The following is a 13,721-nucleotide window of genomic DNA, read 5'->3' as shown; positions in this document are numbered from 1 at the left end:
GGGAACTCCCTCTCTCATGTTGGTTCCTTTATGCATGTTAGTGCCAATTTATTCTTTGCTATCTGCTCCCGTGGGCAAAAAATGGCCATCCCACAGTTCCCAAGTTTCTATCTTCTCTGTTCAAAAGAGTCCATATGCATGGAAGCTAAGATCATGGGATCCAGAGACAGACTGGGGTAAGTCTAAATCCCAACTCTGCCATTTAGGCTGCATGACATTGGGGAAGTTATTTAACCTCTCTGATGTCAGTTTAACTGAGAAAACATATTTAAAGATTACTATCATATAGATCTTCAAAAATATTATTTATTACTTTTATTATTATTATTATTATTATTATCATCATCAACATCATTAAAGAAGTCAGCCTTAACTGAGTTTTGGTCACAAACTCAGCTTTCTAGGAAAGAAACTGCTTGATCTAATTTGGATCTGGTGCTCATCTCTACTCCATCAGTCATAGCCAGAGGGTATAGCCACAACTGAGAGCAATGGCTACCAGCAACACATTCCTGTGGTAGAGTGAGGAGAGTATGAGCTACAGAACCCAGGAGAAAAGATGGTAATCAGACAGAAGGGATATGGAGAGAAAAGTCAAGGCTCCTGTTCTGCCCAGCAGGCAGCTAGCTGCCTGTGGATCCCAGTCCATAGAAGGAGAAAGGTGTTGATTAGCTAACCCCCTGGGCTTTGAAATCATCGTTTACATTCTTTTTCTTCTTTTTTCTTTTCCTTTTTTTTTTTTTTTTTTTTTGATAACTTCAGCTTGTTTGGGTTATTCTTTTGTTCTTTCTGACCTTCAGCTTTAAATTTTATTTTATCTTAATTGCTCTTAGCTCATGGCCTGCTTGCTGCCTTCCAATTTCTTTTAACTCATGTTTTCACTTTTGTGTGTGGGGGCGGGTGGAGAAGGGGTCAGTTATTGAACCTAGTTTCTGTATCATTTAATCATTACTTTACTATTTTATCTTAGGTTTTACTCTAAGTTTTACTGTTACTTTTAAAGCTTTTTATTGTCTCCCATTTTTGTTCTCACAAATACGGCCAGTAATGCTTATTTTTTTTTTTACATCCTGTAAAAAATGCAGGCTGCTGGGTATTCACTTCCATTTACCATCTCGCCAATCTATAAGGGTTCTCAGCGCCTGAGGCTGATCTTCACAAAAATCTTATAGCAACCCACATAATTCCCCTTTACAGGTCCCCTGTGCTGAGGTTTTGCCTCAGGCTCTTTCTCACCCTACTTTGCTTCCATCCTCCCAGGAGAAAGCACCTCCCATCAGCAGACTGAGTAGGCAGGGAGCCCTCCTCCTCTGGAGAACTAAAAGCTTGCAGCTCTGCCAAAGAATTATTGAAATGGATACACCATTCCAGTTGAAGGAGGCCTTCTCATCACTGGGGAGCTGCAGGACTTGGCCCCAGGACTCCTCTCTTCTCGGTCCACATTAGGCCCTGGTTGATCTCTCAGATGCCATCCACATGCTAATGACTCCCAAATTTGCAGAACCCAACTTCTCTCCTAAATTCCATAGAGCTAACTTCCCACCAGAAATCTCAACTTAAGTGTCCAAAAGGTATCTCAACTGTAGCATGTCCAAAACTAAGCTGTTGATTCTCACCCCCCACTGAACCAGCTCCCCTTGAAGTCTTCCCTATCTCAGATAATAATAACACCATTGTCCTAGTCATCTAGAGCCAAAATCTAGCAGGCAGCTTTTACTTCTCCGTTTTTCTTATAGCCCACATCCAATAAATCAGCAAATCCTATTGTTTCTACTTTAACCTTCCATCACCTTTCCCTGGAGGGGCTGGAGTAGCCTATTTACTGGTCTCTCTCCTTCCATCTCTGCCTCCTAAATTCTACTCCTTATAGGACAGCTAGAGTGATTCTTTAGGCCATATTATTCCCCTGAGAACTCCAGTAAGGGTCCTTTTCTTACGAAGACTAAAGACTTTGTCTTGACTATGAGCCTCAGAGTTCTACATGATCTGCTCTATCTCCTAACTCTTTACTCCCAAGCTACCCACCTAACTTGTTTCTTACCATTTCTCCCTGGTTTATTCCATTCTAGGTCTGCTGACTTCCTTGCTGTTGCTCCAACACCAATAATGCTTCCACTATTTGTTCTTCCATCCTCCTGGAACTTTCTTACACCAGATATTCACATGGTTTAAACACTCACTTCCTTCATGTTTATACTGAAAGTCACTTTATTGTTCTGCATAAAACAGTATCCACTTCATCATCCTGTCACCTTCCCCGCTTTATTTTTCTTCATAGTACTTTTTGCCATCTGCCTCAATTAGTTATTACCTGCCTCCCTTTATTTAAATGAAAGCTCCACTAAAAGAAAAGATACTCTTTTCAATTTGCTCACTGCTATATTTCTAATACCTAGAATAATGCCTGTTACTAGAAGATGCTCAAAAGTTATTTGAAAACTTGAGTTTTCAAATTGAATGATTAAATAAATGATGTGACAAATTCTGGCATAATTCAAGCAGCATTTCAAACTATGTGTGTGTGTGTGTGCGCGCACGCGCGCGTGCAAGTGCACTGCATGGGCAAGTAATGTTTGGAAGGAGAGAAAACAAAAGTGAAAAAGTAAAAAGGAAGGCATCAACCATTGGCTGAACTCCACCTGTATGGCAGGCACTGTGTTAGGTGTCACTTCTGGATTATTTCTCTTAATTTTAAATTTTATAAGATAAATGACAATGTTTTTTCAACTCTAGTAGCTTCTCTGAAACTTATTTCCCATTATCTTTATCTTTTCACTCAAGCTATAATACTACTTGCAAGAAACATAGCCTTTATTAAAGACCTTTAGAAAAACCTTTAGAAAACAAGTCTGCTAATCTACATATTGTATGTTTTCCCCCTTATCTATAGGAAATCCATTATGGCAGGTGAATTGACCATATTTATCATGGTGAATTCAAAATAAAATGTGAACCACAAAAAAGCGTACAAAGTATTATGGGTTAATAATGAAAGGAGGAATTAACCTCAATATATGGAGTCAAAAAAGATTTTAATGAGAACGTAGAATTTGATCTGGACCTCAAAGAATTGACAAGCTTTGTAAACTCAGAAGTCTGATATAAAGCAAGCTATAGTATAAAGAAAAGAACTTTAAAATACATAGTGTGCACAAAACCTTTCAGTAAATGTAGTAGGTGCTTCCAAGATGGCCCCATTGATCCTCACCCCCTGGTATTTATGCCGTTGTGTAATCCTCTCCACTTGAATGTGATAGGACCAAAGACTTACTTCTAACCAATAGAATACAGCAAAGGTGAGTGGGATGTCACTTCCATGATTAGGTTACACAAGGCTCTGACTTCTGTCTTGGCTGCAGATTCCATTGCCTTCTCTGCTTGTATGCTTTGATGAAACAAGCTTTCATGCTGGAGAAGCCCAAGTGGCAAGTCACTAGCCAAGAGACAGTAAGGAACTGAGGCTAAGCTCAGTCCAGTGACATTCCCCGGTCAAGACTTCACTGACACCGTAATTCCAGCCTTGCGAGAGACCCTCACTCAGAGGACCCAATGAAGCCATGCCAGGATTTCTGAATGTTGCTTTAAGATGCTAGGTTTTATGGTAATTTGATGTATAGCAAGAAATAACTAATTCAGTAAGGGACAAGTGAAAATTTGTATTTTCCCCCAAATATGTTTTGTAACAGATCTTCTAATTGTTAATTCAAGCATTTATTTAGTACATACTTATGATGAGTCTTCTTTATGAAAGTAATGTTGTTATAGTTACAATAAAGCCTGGAATCAATCACAGAAAGACTCTATCCTCAAGAAGTCTAGCAGGTATGTACAGTGTACTCACAAATTACTATAAAACAAGTAGACAGCGCTAAGCCACAGGAGTAGCTGGAGATGATTCAACCAGAACTCCTGATGGAGGGGCTTTTCAGTAGGATCATAGACAGCTTGGGCATGCCAGTGGACCATATATAAACAAATACATGGAGGTAAGAATTGTGGGTTATGTACAACAGACAAACAGACAATTGTGGGGTATGTCCAACAGACAATGTGTCCTATTCTGTAAGACACATTCAGGATACAGGGGATGCGCAGGTAAACAGAAATGAGAAGTAGGCTTGGACCATGTTTTGAAGTTCTTTGAATACTGGGTGAAGGGCTAAGAACTGGTACATTTTGGGGCACCTGGGTGGTTCAGTCGGTTGAATGGCCAAATCTTGATTTCAGCTCAGGTCATGATCTTGCAGTTCTGGGATTGAGCCCGTATCAAGCTCCACACTCAGCACGGACTCTGCTTGAGGCTCCTCTCTCTCTCTCTCTCCCTTTGCCCATTCCCCCACTCACCCACTCTTCTCTCTCTCTAAAATAAATTAATAAATCTTTGAAAAAAAAAAGAGTTGGTATATTTTTGGAGCATTTGTTCAAACTCCATTTCCAAAAACAATGCAGTCCCAGTTTCCTTTATGAAACTTTCCTCATTCTGAAGTCAATACTTTTAAATATTGGGCCAAGGACAGAAACTTCCTGTATTTTTATCATGTTGCAGTTCATTCAGGATTAGTTATCCAGCAAGTCTCCATAAAATGAATGGCTCACTGCATTTTATAATGCAGTTTGAAGACCTATCATTGAAACAGAGATTAACACCATCTATAAAGTATTGGGTGTATTTTTACTAAGTGCAAATTATTTTGGTCTATGTCTTTATTTGTTTCCAATACCAAAAACTCTTCTAATTATTTTCCCCCCAAATGTCACTTACTTTAAGTATTCCCATTTATTCATCAGGGTTTGGAGGTAGGCCACATGGCTACAAAGTTTGTATTTATGTCTAATTTATACACAGTTCTTGCATGTACTTTAATCAAAGGTAGCTGAAATGGCACTTGAACAATTTTTACTTGAGCATTTACCAGCATTCAATCACTTCAAAAATCCATCCCAGAACATCTTGAGATTAATCTTCACAAGTGGCTCTCTCTACATCATCTCTGCTAGTTACAAAATTCTCTGTATAGGTTCTCAGTGTACTTCATAAGATTTCTTTTCACCCAGCAGAAAATGGCTCATTTTAGAGCCTTTCATATATTACTTTAGAAGATAGCAAAAGGTTACCATTTTGCTCCCCTAATAGAAAGTTATTTACAGACTTCTGTAATTATACCTCTGTACCTATTTAAATGCCCCAAACAACCCCGAAGTATTCCCTAGACTTTCAAAGTGTCAAAGTATTTTGACCTTGTCTTTCTCAATTTTGCACTCTACATATCTAATCACATAGCACATGTAATCCTATTGTCATAGGATTAACTGTCCAAGGATCATATTACCATCTCCATATTTTACCAACTAAAAAATATTTATAATTCAGTGTCATAATTTTTTTTTTGATTGATGATGTTTAAGCAGCCTGGAGAATTAGTAGGGTCCTAAGCAGGGTTTGTAATTGATATTTGGAAGGCTGAAGCCTTTTCCTTCTCAAGAGGCAGTCTCATTAATGAGGGCTGCCTATTTGTACAATGCAGGAGGAGGAGGAGCCTGACATCTCTTCAGGGTGTGAAATTCTGGGGCTCTTTTCCCATCAGAACAGCTCCACAGAAGCAAAATAGGCAGAATACCTCTAGGAAAGAAAGGCTCTTCAAACATAATATTTACAATTTATTCATAATTCTCCGATCAATGTTCAAAAGAATTTAGTAGTTTACTCCCCTAAATCTCACATATAACAAAACAAATTTACTCAATTAAAATTAGTTCACCCTGGGGTGTGTTTAAATTGTAAGTTCCTTGATTCACTCAAAACTACTTTATAATTGACACTGGAACTTTTTTTTTTTTAATTGGAACCACTTTTAAAAATAGGTTCATTTAAGCAGTATAATTTGATTTTTTAAAATAACGGTTTATACCCCTATATTTTAATTTTTGTATATAGTTAATAACATGATACAATGTCTGAATGGTTCAGAGACCAGGATACAAAGCATTTAACTTTTTCTCCTGGCGACCAGGCTTGGAAAAGGAACAGAGAGGAGAGAAGTTTTTGAATTTGAAATGTAATATAGCTCAGCTACATGAACTTTTAAAGGCTCATTCATGTTCTTTAATTTTTCCAAATTATCAAGCAGCCAGTTTCATGAAAAGCTTGCTTTTTTATAATTTCTTTCCTTCTTCAAATACATATTTCTTTTATTTCCAAATGCACTGCTTGAAATCAAAAGATTCACTTTTGGACTCTCTGTGATCTTGACTGATGTTAAGTCTCTCTTAATCTCAGCTTGTCAAAGTCAAAAGAATATTTACTTTTCACTTTTGCTATGATAGCATAGATCTCAAATCTGTTGAATGCTTTCCTTATGGTTTTTCCGTTTATTAAATTAAAAATGCACTCATTTATAATATCTCACACAAATCCCTTCTTATATTTTATTTACTCCTCTATCCATAACATTTACCTACAATCTTCCTTTTTATCCTTTTTACTTTAAGTTTTTATATATTATTCCCCTCAACCCATTGCATAATAAATTAGTATATTCATTTCCATTCATTCTAAGCATTTTAGTTTGTTATCAATGACCAGAGTGTAAATAATTCAATAATTCAAAATTCATTACTAAATTTAGAATAAAACCAAATAAGGTGGTCATCAGGAGACAAACCTTTTTTTTTTTTTTTTTTTTTTTAGAGTGCACACTTGAGCAAGTATGGTGGGGAAAGGCAGGGAGAGGAATAGAGAGAAACTTAAGCAGACTCCACACCCAGCACAGAGCCCTATGCAGGGCTTGATCTCAAAACCCTGAAATCATGACCTGAGCCAAAATTCAAGAGTCAGTGTTTAACCAAATGAGCCATCTAGGTGCCCCAAAAGACAACATTTCTGTCCAAGACTATAAATTCCAGAAAGGCAATGACCTTTTGGTGTTAACTTTTTTATTCTGGATAATGGGTGAACTTTCTGGCACACAGACTGCATTCAATAGGTATTTGTAGAATGAACAAACTATAGAAAGTCAGTACTATCATTTTCCTCATTTTATCAATGAGTTCACATCATTATTAAGTGGTAAAGTCAAGATCGAAAACCACGTGGAGAACTCTGGAGTTTTCTTACATTATTTTCTCACATTCTTAATTACTGTGCAATTGTGCCTCTCCTATTAAAAAAAAAAAGATAGGCATCTAAGAGTTCCCCTCTTAGAGTTAGGCTCTTTTAAATATTTGAGAAATTAACTAACCTAACCTATAAGAAAAAAAAAAAAGAATTTTACACCTTACATGAATATTCTTTTTAAGTAATATAATACTCTCACACAATCTCATTCAAGCATGGAAAACACTGCCAGAATATTAAATATTTAGATCTTGGAAAATCATTAACGTGTAATTTCTGCTGTAGCATTTACTTTTACCCAAATGTCAAAGCCTTGTAATTGCAGGCTTGCAAAAGCAATAAATAAATCAAAGGGTACACTCCTAAGGGTATGAAATATTGAGATCAATATTATGCTATTACTGCTTGGTTTGCATGTCAGAAGAGACAGGTGAGGCAAATACCAGGGAAACACAGTGGAGATCAGCATACTCAGCAAACACTGGACTCATCTCTGAGATGACAGTAAGTAGGTCCTAAATTTTCTGTCCATAAAACCTACGTGGCTAATTTTCACTTTAAAAGCTCCAATTTATCTTTTGGGCTGCAGATTGCACAATGATCCATTATGTACTGGGAGTTAAAGTCTAGTACCAGTTAGTTGTTTCTGAATGCCCATGGCTACCAACCCTTAACATTACTGTGTACAAATGATATGTTTGGTCAGGAAAGCCCCAGAAGGTGATGACATACAAAGTTGGCAGGGATCACTATGGAGAAGACACATAACAACCAGTTATTGTTCTAGTAGGCTGCATCTGGTTTCATGCAGATTTGGTTTAAGATTTGAAAGTCTTTTGAATTATGAAATCCTAGGGATGTGGCACAGGATCTCTGAGGCATAAATGCCCCTGCAGTTCATCCCTAGGGAGTGGGGAGTTGTGGGAATATATCTCTGAATCCTGGCAATAGTCTCCATAATTATTCCTAACTGTGCAGTTATGGAGCTTAGTTAAACTGCCTCTTCCCCAAATCTTTGGGTAAGAATTCAATCTCATTTTCTTAAGAGTTAATGAGATCATTTTAAAAAGCATTTTTCAACTCTATGATGAGTTTCAAGTATAGAAAATCCTTGTGATTTAACAAAACAATTTGAAAATTAGGTTTTATATCCTATTTTTATGAGAAAATGTTGGCATTTTAAACAAAAAGAGTGGAGAGTTGTAAGGCAAATATTTACCTATTTAAACTATTCTATAGTAAATAGTAAACTATTAAAATAGTAAACTATTTCTAAATATCATAGAATAATTTACGTAAAAGTACTATACCTATATTGTAAGTAGAAGCTAGCATTGATCTTATCAACTTAGTTACTATACTAATTTTATCTAAATCAGTGGATATTTACTGTCATTGTTTATTCAGTCTGTATATATTAAAATATCTCTGACTTAATATGATTATCATTACTATCAGTCTGTGCTTATAAAATATTATTTATATATCACAAATATGTATACTTATTATATATTATGTCACTATTTTTATGTTTTCTGTCGTTTTAAAAAATGATTATTTATTTATTTATTTATTTATTTATTTGACAGAACGAGATCACAAGCAGGTAGAGAGGCAGGCAGAGAGAGAGAAGGGGAAGCAGGTTCCCCGCTGAGCAGAGAGCTTGATGTGGGGTTCGATCCCAGGACCCTGGGATCACGACCCGAGCCAAAGGCAGAGTCCTTAACCCACTGAGCCACCCAGGTGCCCCTATGTTTTCTATTTTTATGTGAACAGAATGATCATTAATTTGGAGGGTCACCTAACTCCCAGGCTTTATCTCTGGAAAACGAGAAAATGGTTACTTAGGAGTAATAGAGCATGGCATCCCTCTTACAGACAGGGAGAGAGTAAAGTTTAACAGAACTACTGAATTGAGAAGCCAAGGAATACAAGAGGTCATTTTTCTTTGTCACTGGTTGAATATATATATTTTTTTTACCACCCAGTGTAATCAGTGAAACAGAGATAAATGTCCACACTACTCCTAAAAATTAAAAGCCAGAGTTCAGGGGCAGCTTCTTTAAAAAATAGATTGCCACAGAAAAAAGTTATAAGCAAGAAAAGTCTTCAGTTAATGAAGAAATACTGTTAACCTTGTATTTATTACAAGGTAGTGTGTATGACTCTCTTGGAATGCACTCTTTTACTCTTGTTCCTTGTCTAAATACACTGAAGTATTAGTCAACACCTGTATCCTGAGCACAAAGTAATGACTTCTGAATCCCTGAAAACTGACTACTTTCCACTTTGTCCACCTAAATATCAATCTTACAACTTCCATGAGAACAACTGTAACAGAATGTTAAATTGATTTTCCTATTGTCATAGAATTAGGGGCCCAAATACAAAGTATAATTAGGCCAATCTTAGTTGAGAAGAGATCATTAATTCAGGGCTAAGACATTGTAAACTTGATGTGTGAACCCCTAACACATACAAGGGTAGGGTTTAACTCATCACCTCTACTTTAAGGATATGACTGGTAAAGATGTCCTTAAGAGAGACTTGTCAGTAGGTATGTGTTTCAGCCACCACACACAACGGTATGCTGGAAGAAGAGCATCCACGCCCCCACCAACCAAACCAAATGAAGTGGGCTTTGGAGATCCACCCAGAAAGCTATATCTGTGTCTTCCGAAAGTTAGGTGACACAGGCTGTTTTATCTTACTTGCATCTGAAAAACTTTAAACACGAAAAAATTTAAACATGAAAAAATCTAAACAAGAATCTTGATTTCTTAGAAAGCAGAGTGAGAAAAGAGGACCATAAAAGAAGTTAATTATTCCATCACCAATGGTGGAACAAAAATGTGTGTATTCTGAAAACCAGATATGGATTCTATCATAGGGAGCTGAGCTTTAATCTTCTTTATAGGGACCTTGAATGGAAGGATGCAGTGACATCCACAGAGAATCTGAGGAGTCAGAAGCTGAGGAGGAAACTCTACATGACTGAGTGTAGGAGGCATCACTTGGGTCAGGGACTGGCAGATGAACATGCCACAGCTGTGGGCACCCCTAATTACTCCTGAAATCCCACCATGAGCCAGTACTGGCGTGTCTTCCATGGCAGAGACAGTGGAGAGCCGGGAGATAGGAAAGACCTTTTCAGTGCATTTCTCCAAACGATCCTTCACCTCCCTTACCTCAGAGAATCCAGAGGAAGCCTAGTAAATGAGGAAGGGGGGCAAGAACGGGGAAGAAGGGGAACAGGGACCACCCACGCCCACCTTTCCATTTCAGAGTTGTAGCCAAAACTGAGATTAGATGCATGAGATGAGAGATGAAGTATACTAGGCCATTTAATTATCTAGAAGTGATACTCATGTGACACAAAAAGCTATGAATCATCTAAAGTTCAACCAAGGGAAGGGAAGAAAAATTCAGCAGAATGGGTTTACAGGGACAGTAATGGGAAAGAATGAAGTTGCTTTCTGCTTGCTTTCTGTCAGTCCAACTCATTTAATGAGGTGCTACATTGTGGGGTTTGGGTTTTTTCTTTTTTTTTTTTTAGGATTTTATTTATTTATTTGACAGAGAGAGATACAGTGAGAGAGGGAACACAAGCGGGGGAGTGGGAGAGAGTGAAGCAGGCTCCATGCCGAGCAGGGAGCCCAACATGAGGCTAGATCCCAGGATATCGGGATCATGACCTGAGCCAAAGGTAGATACATAACAACTGAGCCACCCAGGTGCCTCTTGTTACATTGTGTTTATGCACACATTTTGTGACTAGTACTTTGGGGCTAAAAATTATGTTTCTATGAATAATAATAGTTATGATGACTTGTTGACAGCTTATGAATATCAAGACACTGTGTTTAGTATTTCTTCCATTTTTAAAAAAATTTTAATTTAATTAGCCAACATATAATGTATCATTAGTTTCAGATGTGGTATTCAATAATTTATCAGCTGAGTATAAAACCCAGTACTTATCATATCACATGCCTTTTTTTACAAGCATTATTTCATTTGAGCTTAACCATCACATTAGAAATTCATTAAATGTATTTTGCAGTTCAGGAAACGAGCACCTAGGTTAAATAACTTGTCTAAGGTCACACAACTAGGAAACTCAGTTTTGTCTGAATTCAGTTTTGTCTCCAAAAATTAGATTTTTTAATTTATTTTTTATTTTTTTATAAACATATAATGTATTATTAGCCCCAGGGGTACAGGTCTGTGAATCGCCAGGTTTACACACTTCACAGCACTCACCATAGCACATACCCTCCCCAATGTCCATATCCCCACCACTCTCTCCCTCCTCCTCCCCCCGGCAACCCTCAGTTTGTGAGATTGAGAGTCTCTTATGGTTTGTCTCCCTCCCAATCCCACCTTGTTTCATTTATTCTTTTCCTACCCCCCGAACCATCCACGTCTCTCCACTTCCTCATATCTGCACTCCACTTCCTCATATCAGGGTGATCATATGATAGTTGTATTTCTCTGGCTGACTTATTTTGCTAAGCATAACACCCTCTAGTTCCATCCACATCATTGCAAATGGAAAGATTTCATTTCTTTTGATGGCTGCATAGTATTCCTGTGTGTGTGTGTGTGTGTGTGTGTGTGTATTTATATTTATGTATTTATATATTTATATTTATATACACACAAATACCACATCTTCTTTTTCCATTCATCTGTTAATGGACATCTAGCTTCTTTCCATAGTTTGGCTATTGTGGACATCAGTGCTATAAACATTCAGGTACACATGCCCCTTCAGATCACTATGTTTGTATCTTTAGGGTAAATATCCAATAGTGCAATTGCTGGGTCATAGGGTAGTTCTATTTTCAACTTTTTGAGGAACCTCCATGCTGTTTTCCAGAGTGGTTGCACCAGCTTGCATTCCCACCAACAGTGTAGGAGGGTTCCCCTTTCTCCCCATCCTCGCCAAAGTCTGTCATTTCCTGACTTGTTAATTTGAGCCATTCTGACTGGTGTGAGGTGATATCTCATCGTGGTTTTGATTTGTATTTCCCTGATGCCGAGTGATGTAGAGCACTTTTTCATGTGTCTGTTGGCCATCTGGATGTCTTCTTTGCAGAAATGTCTGTTCATGTCCTCTGCCCATTTCTTGATTGGATTATTTGTTCTTTGGGTGTTGAGTTTGTTTAGTTCTTTATAGATTTTGGACACTAGCCCTTTATCTGATAGGTCGTTTGCAAGTATCTTCTCCCATTCTGTAAGTTGTCTTTTGGTTTTGTTGATTTTCTTTGCTGTGCAAAAGCTTTTGATCTTGATGAAGTCCTAAAAGTTCATTTTTGCCCCTTGCTTCCCTTGACTTTGGCGATGTTCCTAGAAAAAAGCTGCTATGGCTGAGGTCGAAGAGGTTGCTGCCTGTGTTCTCCTCAAGGATTTTGATGGATTACTTTCTCACATCAAGGTCTTTCATCCATTTTGAGTCTATTTTCATGTGTGGTGTAAGGAAATGATCTAGTTTCATTTTTCTGCATGTGGTTGTCCAATTTTCCCAACACCATTTGTTGAAGAGACTGTCTTTTTTCCATTGGACATTCTTTCCTGCTTTGTCGAAGATTAGTTGACCATAGAGTTGAGGGTCTATTTCTGGGCTCTCTATTCTGTTCCATTGATCTATGTGTCTGTTTTTGTGCCAATACCATAATGTCTTGATGATGACAGCTTTTTAATAGAGCTTGAAGTCCGGAATTGTGATGCCACCAACTTTGGCTTTCTTTTTCAATATTCCTCTGGCTATTCAAAGTCTTTTCTGGTTCCATATAAATTTTAGGATTATTTGTTCCATTTCTTTGAAAAAATTGGATGAGATTTTGATAGGGATTGCATTAAATGTATAGATTGCTTTAGGTAGCATAGACATTTTCACAATATTTCTTCTTCCAATCCATGAGCATGGAACACAAACATTAGATTCTTAATCACTCTGTTTCTTCTGTAAAAAATTGAGCTAGGTATTATATAAAATAACCAAATAACTAATGTTTTAAAAAATATATGTCCATGTATTGGGTGGAGCACTGGGTGTTATATGCAAACAATGAATCATGGAACACTACATCAAAAACTAATGATGTACTGTATGGTAACTCACACAACAAAAACATACAAATACAAATACAAAAAAAGTCCATTTCCATTTTATCATATTATTCTCCATTTTTATATCAAAAAATTCTCACATATTATATGCTTTTATCTAGATGGCACAAATGAAGTTCAAGGGCAATATTGTTCAATAGAATTTTTTGCAATGAAGGAAATGCTCTGTGTCTGTGCTGTCTAATGTTATAGTCACATGTGACTGCCGGGCACTAGTGCAACAGAGAAACTGAATTTTTAACTTAATTAAATTTTAATTTAACTTCAAATTTAATATCTATGTGAGGTTAGTGGCCACAATATTGGAATAATCAAAGATAATACAGCAGGCATATCTTGATTGGTCCATCAGCTGACAGAGCCAGGTGCATGGGCACATAATGGAGACTCTAGGTTATCTAAAGAAAAAAGCTCTAGATCAAGGAGGAGCTAGGTGACTCATTTGAGCCAAAAACCTCCCAGCAAAATCTAC

The 13,721-nt window shown here is 37.2% G+C and overlaps 1 long non-coding RNA gene across 1 annotated transcript in view; it reads right to left on the bottom strand.

The window, feature by feature from the left end:
- The window catches only part of LOC132020555 (uncharacterized), a 215,021-nt gene that overhangs the window by 50,385 nt on the left and 150,915 nt on the right, over window positions 1-13,721 (bottom strand). The window lies entirely within an intron of this gene.

This window comes from Mustela nigripes, chromosome 6 (assembly GCF_022355385.1).
Source record: "Mustela nigripes isolate SB6536 chromosome 6, MUSNIG.SB6536, whole genome shotgun sequence".
In the NCBI taxonomy this organism is placed as follows: domain Eukaryota; kingdom Metazoa; phylum Chordata; class Mammalia; order Carnivora; family Mustelidae; genus Mustela; species Mustela nigripes.
Note: the sequence above shows the minus strand (reverse complement) of the source record. Positions and strands in the feature narration are given on the sequence as shown.